The sequence below is a fragment of the Arachis hypogaea genome, chromosome 20, assembly GCF_003086295.3.
Source record: "Arachis hypogaea cultivar Tifrunner chromosome 20, arahy.Tifrunner.gnm2.J5K5, whole genome shotgun sequence".
Taxonomy (NCBI): domain Eukaryota; kingdom Viridiplantae; phylum Streptophyta; class Magnoliopsida; order Fabales; family Fabaceae; genus Arachis; species Arachis hypogaea.
In genome coordinates this window covers 128616047-128623570 of record NC_092055.1, presented here as the reverse complement: position 1 = coordinate 128623570, position 7524 = coordinate 128616047, and the positions used below count along the sequence as shown (strand labels likewise).

The 7524-nt window shown below is 30.6% G+C and overlaps 1 long non-coding RNA gene across 1 annotated transcript; it reads right to left on the bottom strand.

The window, feature by feature from the left end:
* Positions 1–2818: 2818 nt before the first annotated feature.
* On the bottom strand, positions 2819–3731 carry LOC140182812 (uncharacterized). Its single transcript, XR_011878956.1, has 2 exons — positions 3412–3731; positions 2819–3273 (listed from the first exon to the last, which is right to left on the bottom strand). It is a non-coding gene; the product is annotated as an uncharacterized lncRNA (long non-coding RNA).
* Positions 3732–7524: the final 3793 nt, after the last annotated feature.

Sequence of the window (7524 nt, the reverse complement as noted above, 5' to 3'; positions counted from 1 at the left end):
GTAGATCAGCCTATTGATAGGTATTAGGTTAGGATTACCAAATCTAATTTACTGTATTTTAGATATTTTTTCAATGGGCTGGGCTACACATACAAGCTTACAAGCTTACAAGTTGGCCCAACCCAAACATAAGTCACGCGCATCAACACAGATTACATGGAGCGTCACTTCACGCGCTCAACACAAACGGTTACGTATGGGAAACTCTTCCACTTCTTCCACTTCTTCCACTTCTCAAAATGCTTCGAAAACAAGGAAACCCTTCCATTTTTGAGCAAAAATCAAAGTTCAAAATATACAAATCGTTGTTCGAAACCTCCATCAAAATACCATCAAACTCTCCGTGAAGAATCTGAAGAGAAAACAAAGCAACAATACTCAACGTAAGTTCATTAAGATTCCTGTATATTTTACTTTCTTCTACGTCGTTCTTCTAGGGTTTACTATTATTCTTGCTTCTTTGTTACACTGTTCTAAGTTCTACGTCGTTCTTCTAAGTTCTACGTCGTTCTACGTTCTTGTTCTAAGTTCTCCTGCTATTGTTGTTGATTTTTGGGGGTTTATTCCGTAGATTGGGGGTGTATACTGCTTGAACTTGTAATGTGGCTTGATATTGAAGCATGTTTGACTGATATCTGACTGATATATATGGATGTATCTGAATAATATCTATGGGTGTATCTCACTGTTATCAATGGGTGTATCTGACTGATATCTATGGGTGTATTTTTCATTTCAGAAAAAATGGCAGGCAGAAACCAAGCTGAAAAAAATGTAAGAACAAATATATGTCTTCGATCAAATCAGTTTTTCATAATAGAAATATATCTAACTCTAATTTTGCTTTGTTTACAGCAAATCAAGGACCTAAAGTGTGCAACCCATCTGTTGAGTGAGAAATTCAGAAATATGAGCGAGGAGAAGTGATGCAATAAGACTGTCCAGGCCATCCTCATTGTTATTGAGTCCATTTTGTCAGATAGATTCTAATGATATTGTCACTGATTAATGTAACTGTTATATACTCTTGTAAGAAATTGAACACATGGTATAAATATATTTGATCCAATTATAAGTAAAATTTTTTTCCATAATTAAACTCTCTCTGGTGTATTCAAAATGTCTGATTTACAGGTACTATAATATGAAGTGGTGATCCAGATAGATTGGAACCCATATATGACGGTCTGCATAGAGATCTGCATAATACACCCAAACACAGACTATAAATACACCCGATAAAAAATTAAATTTACACCTCTACTGCAGATTTTAACCCAACACTACCTGAAAGTCACTTGTTGTCCACAAGACCAAAATTAATTAAACTCTCTCTGGTGTATTCAAAATGTCTGATTTACAGGTACTATAATATGAAGTGGTGATCCAGATAGATTGGAACCCATATATGACGGTCTGCATAGAGATCTGCATAATACACCCAAACAGAGACTATAAATACACCCGATAAAAAATTAAATTTACACCTCTACTGCAGATTTTAACCCAACACTACTTGAAGCCACTTGTTGTCCACAAGACCAAAATTAATTAAACTCTCTCTGGTGTATTCAAAATGTCTGATTTACAGGTACTATAATATGAAGTGGTGATCCAGATAGATTGGAACCCATATATGACGGTCTGCATAGAGATCTGCATAATACACCCAAACACAGACTATAAATACACCCGATAAAAAATTAAATTTACACCTCTGCTGCAGATTTTAACCCAACACTACCTGAAAGCCACTTGTTGTCCACAAGACCAAAATTAATTAAACTCTCTCTGGTGTATTCAAAATGTCTGATTTACAGGTACTATAATATGAAGTGGTGATCCAGAATTCCAAATAGATTGGAACCCATATATGACGGTCTGCATAGAGATCTACATAATACACCCAAACACAGACTATAAATACACCCGATAAAAAATTAAATTTACACCTCTGCTGCAGATTTTAACCCAACACTACCTGAAAGCCACTTGTTGTCCACAAGACCAAAATTTAGCAGAAAATCATTCCAATTCCTATCAAATGAGTCTTTACTATGAGGGTTTCATTTTCCCTCTTTGCTACATGTAATCAATTGATTCTTAATCTCGTTTTCCTTCTTATTTGTGCTCCACTTCGCCCTGATTCAGTTGACAATCTGAGGTTGAATCATCTATTATCTTCAAAACGAGTTCAAACTTTGATTTCAGAAACCAGAAAATTGAAAAGAAAACGAAGCTGGAGTTACAGAGAGAAGAACTAACGTCAATGACGAAGAACAAACCAATGAGAAAGGAGAGGAAAAGAACGATCGAAAAACAAAGAAGGAAACAAATCTTTTAAATTTGGTAGTTATACAAACGCGGGATCTTTGTATAGCGCGTGTAAGTGACGTAGGAGTTGCAGCGCGTTTTAGTGGATTAGGCGTTAATGAACTTGTAATAGTTACAAGCCCTAATCGCTTGTATACTGAGCTTTTCTCTTTTTCAATATAATAAGATCTTTGTCTTTATTTATATTACTACATTTTGAATGAAAATAATATTATTTCTAAAATTTTAAATATATTATGTTATCATAATATACATGTCTTTATTGAGATAGATCTAGTACATGTTTATTTTTATTTTATTTGCTATTTGAGTACAAAGCTATTCAGTTTGCACATACAATAAAAAAGTTTAAGTATACCGATGATCTTGATTATATATAATATATATATTTTATAATTAAGATTAATAATTAAAATGATTAAAATACCGATATATTAATATATTTAAAAATTTTTCCATACAATAATACATCAATTATACTATATTAATAAATTAATGCATAAATTTATTAATACATCAACTGTACTATATTTGCTATTTGAGTACAAACAGTTCAAAATTTTTATTTTTTAATTAATTTACAATATGACAAACTATTATCGTCCTAATAAATTGTTTATTATAATTTTATTTTGTAATTGGCTACTTTACTTCCAAAAGAAGAGTTTGCAAGTAAATTATCGGCGTACGGTTTTGTTGTAGATGGCTTTAAGCTTATGCAGCGGTACGAGGGCATCACTCGCGGCTTCTGCCTGCTGCTCTTCCAATTCCAAAGAGTCCTTTTAATATCCTTATTTGATTTGATAAGAGATGTTTTTTCGGTCTTCAGAGCCTCAATTGATTTTTTGCTGATGAAAAGATCTACTAGCCAGCACCATGAACGAAGCAGCAAGACAAACCATATTGTTGTTCCAAGCTTTTCTTACGCTTTCAACTATCCTATCAACGAGCTCCAGAAATTTGAAGAAACTCAAGTGGTTATGAAAAACACAATTTAACAAGTCAATAGAATTTTACAACAATTATCAACATAATTTAATAATTTAACATTGAAATTAACGGAATTTAAAATACCACCTGGTGGATGATGGTGGCGCAGAAGTAGAGGACACCGGCAAAGGAATAAGACAACACCGGCAAGACGATGCATGAGGGATAGAGGGAGAGACGAGTTGGGAGGCAGAGATTGAGAGTGAGAGAGGCTGCGAGTGTGTAGGGAGGAGGGCAACGCCAAGCGATGGTGAGATGAGAGAATGGAGTATGGAGATGGAAACAGCGAGAGACGAGAGAGTCGAGATTCAGGTAGATGGCTAACTGCGGTTAAAGTACTTTGGGTTATTTCAGAAATTTCACTTTGAAAATTATTTAACGTAAATTCAGCAAACAGATCTTCAAAACTGAAGGAAATTTATAAACAAAATAAGGATGTGTTATTTTATAGGGACAAGTGTTTCTGTTAATTAAATTGGCTTAATATTTATAAAATTTATTTTTATTATTTTTATTTATTTATTCATCTAAAATTTATTGTTTAATTTAGTTAGATTTAGTTAAAAAAAATGTACATGTAGTATTTTCAATAAAAAATACTATTAGATTTATACTTCATTTTTTTGTGACAAAATATACAAATTTAAAAAAAAATATAATTACTATGTATGAATAAAAAATCAGTCATCAAATCAATTAGAATAGATCATTAAAATTTAAAATAAATCATTCCATCACTTCATAAATTTAAAGAAGGTCAAATTTAAATATTTAATTTGTTTTGACAAAGACAAAAATCAACCATCAATAAAAATACCATAAGATAAAATACTTTAAAAATACTCTCAGGTTAAATAACTATGCCATAAATTACATCTAAAAATAATTTAACATAAAATAGATTATTTTAGTCCACAAAACAACTAATTAACAATCATAAGTGAATTTTAGATTATAAGTGTCTAATTTTTGGACAACCACGTAACTATAATATTTTTGCAATAATAATGAACTATGTACAAAAGTGCAGAACATGTACAATATCGTATTATAGTGTTACTTGTGACATGAGTATTTGTAGTAATTTTTTAATATTATTATCTAATTATTGTCAAATAAAAGACATAAACATCAACTATAGATTTAATGTCAATTTAATCGCAAATATTCACTTCATCAAATTTCAATTTGATTTAAGTCAATTTTTTTAATAATTTTTTAATTTATTCTTTATGAGTACTAATGTACTCAATTTGATTTAAAAATCAAATTCTATGTTTGGAATAGATATACATTAAGAGATGATTTTTTGGATTCACAAATAAACAAAAATAAAATTCTTTTAATTTTGAGAAGATTTTATTAGAATTGAAACAATATGATGTGTATAAAAATGAATTTTTTTTGTTTATTTTTGACATTTCTAATGCATTTATATTTGAATATGCTAAGATGAGAGATTCTGAAGAAATTGAATTGTTGTGATGGTAGCTGAATATGTATATTGGATAAGTTTATGATATACAGTAATGCGTCTTTTTTTTCTGGTGACTACAGTAATGCGTCTTTTGATATTGTGGCTATGTTGATGCTTCTTTCTTTAGTTTTTTTTAAGATACTTGGTTATATTTTATTAATTATTAAAAAATAAAATATAAAAATGTGTAAAAATAGAACAGTGTAAAGAGTGAGAATCTCTTAAAACAATATATTAAATGTATTCATTCAACGATGATGTAATGTTGAAAATATGAAGAATCTAGAAAAAGAGAGAATAATAAGTCGTATTGAATGAAACTAAGGGGTTTTTTCATGGAGACAGCGAGCAAAGATGGGGTTCTTTGAATTTTATACAGCAACTTGATAGGAGTTTGCAAGAATGGCATTGAAGTGGAACCTTTAAAGACTAACTTCAAATGATGGCAATGAATTGAGGATTTCGACACTATAAGAAAAAGCAGTAATTGTAACAAAAAAAATATTACAAAAAATTTGAATTTTTAAATGAAAGGAATTTATAACAAAAAAAATTGTTACAAGGTTGTTGTAGTATGTCCCGTTACAAAAAATTTTTGTAACAAAAAAATAAAATTATTACAATACAAAATAATATTTTGTAACAATTTTTTAATAAAAAAATCAAAATTTATTACAAAAGTGGTAACAATTTTTTACCTTTAAAATATTTTTTGTAATAATATATATTTTCTTAATCATAAAATTGTTAGAAAAAAGAAGTTTTTATAATTATATCATTGATTTAAAGTAATACAACAAAATAAAAACATTTCAATAGTTGTCATAATAAAAATTTAAACCTGAACTTCCAAAGTAGCACACCATCATCTCCTATGTGTCTAGAAGAACATTTTTTGGTGGGTTTTTGAAGGCACTCCTCATTAGTTTGATACAACTCATAGTGTTGACGCAATTTTGAGCGCCAACTTTGGTAAAAAATACTAGCCTTAGGTAAAATCATTTTGTGCATTACTTTCGTATCTACTATATCAAACTTTTTCTACATAAGTTTGGTCAAACTTAGTTAGCAAAAATAAAGATTTAAAATAAATAATAGCCGAAAATGTAAATATGTATTACCAAAACAATGTCGCATATTTTTTGTTTGACATCATCTGCAACTTGGCTCCATTTCTCTACATCCAAAGGAGAATTTTTTCTTGTAACAATACCCACTTTAAACACAAAAAGATCAGCATTGATGCCATTAGATGCTAAATTGTTCAAAGACATCAGCAATTTCAATTTTTCAGTTGTCCTTGTTTTTAACACCTTGTTTGTTGTAATCCCACGTGAATGTCCCCTTTTACCAATACGCGATGAAACAGGGGCAGATGCTGGTGCCAAAAAGCGGGTTGCTAGTGATGAAATGGGGGTTGCCAGGGCTGGAGCAAGGACTGTTCGGGATGAAGCAGCTGTTGGCGCTGTAGAACTAAATGTAGTAGTCCTTGTTTGAATCGTTTGAGGTACCATTATGATACGCAATCTACAATAAAACTATCGGAGATAACATGAAGGAAATGAAATAATAAAACATATACATAATTATACCAAAAAAAAGCACATCAACAAAAGTGGACATGATTAAAATATATTATATTTTTCAAAAACATTAAACAAACGGAGCAAAGAATGGATAACTTAACAATTGCAAATATGATGTGAATTCCTAAAGTTTAACTACTTTAAACTCAATCACCATCACATGCAAAAAGTAGATAACTTAGCAATTGCAAATATCTTGTGAACCCCAACATAAAACTACTAAGAACTCAATCACTATCACTAACACTAGCATTATCTTGGTCTATAGAGATAGGCACATCTACACTTGATCCCTCTATATCACCTCTGCCCAATTCAATAACCAAATTGACATCACCCAAAGATGATACTTGATTAAAACTTTCTATTTCAGCTTGTTGGTATGTCTCTTCTTGTTTGATATCTTGTTCCGGAACATCATATGTATTACGAGGCTTGTACCACAGTAGACCAGTTAGGTCTTTTAATTGCCTCTACCTAGTATACTTGCTCAGCTTGACATGCTAAAATAAAAGACTCATCCTTATATCTAACATATGAAACATCCACATTTATGGATCTATATTCATCTTTACAATATCTCCTACTTTGATTTCATCCTATTGGAGGAACATCAAACCAATCACACTTAAATAAGATCACTTTATATTTTTTCACATAATCTAACTCAATAATAGCAATCAACATGCCATAATAATTCACATCACCAGTCAATTCATCTCCCTTCACAACTACTCTACAATTTTGAGTCTTCAAAGATGCTTCGTGATTTTTGCTATAAAATGTAAAACCATTGATATCATATGTTTTGTAGAAATGTGTACGACGATCAGGACCTCTTGCTAGAGAAAGTAGTTGATTGTTAACCCATGCACTTCTTACTTTGTGTTGATCTGAAATCTACATTAAGGAATATAGATTAAAACTAAATATTGTCAAATGACTTTTCAATTCTACAATAATCAAAGTTGATTCATTTACCTTCCTTTCAAACCATTTCACAAATTGATCCTTGTGCCTTTTCTGTAGATTTTTAGGATTTTCTCCTGTTAAATATGCCATATGCTCATTAAGTCATGGTTGAATTTTTTCACAATTCTTCAACATATAGAATTGAGCTTCTCTATGCTCTAAGAT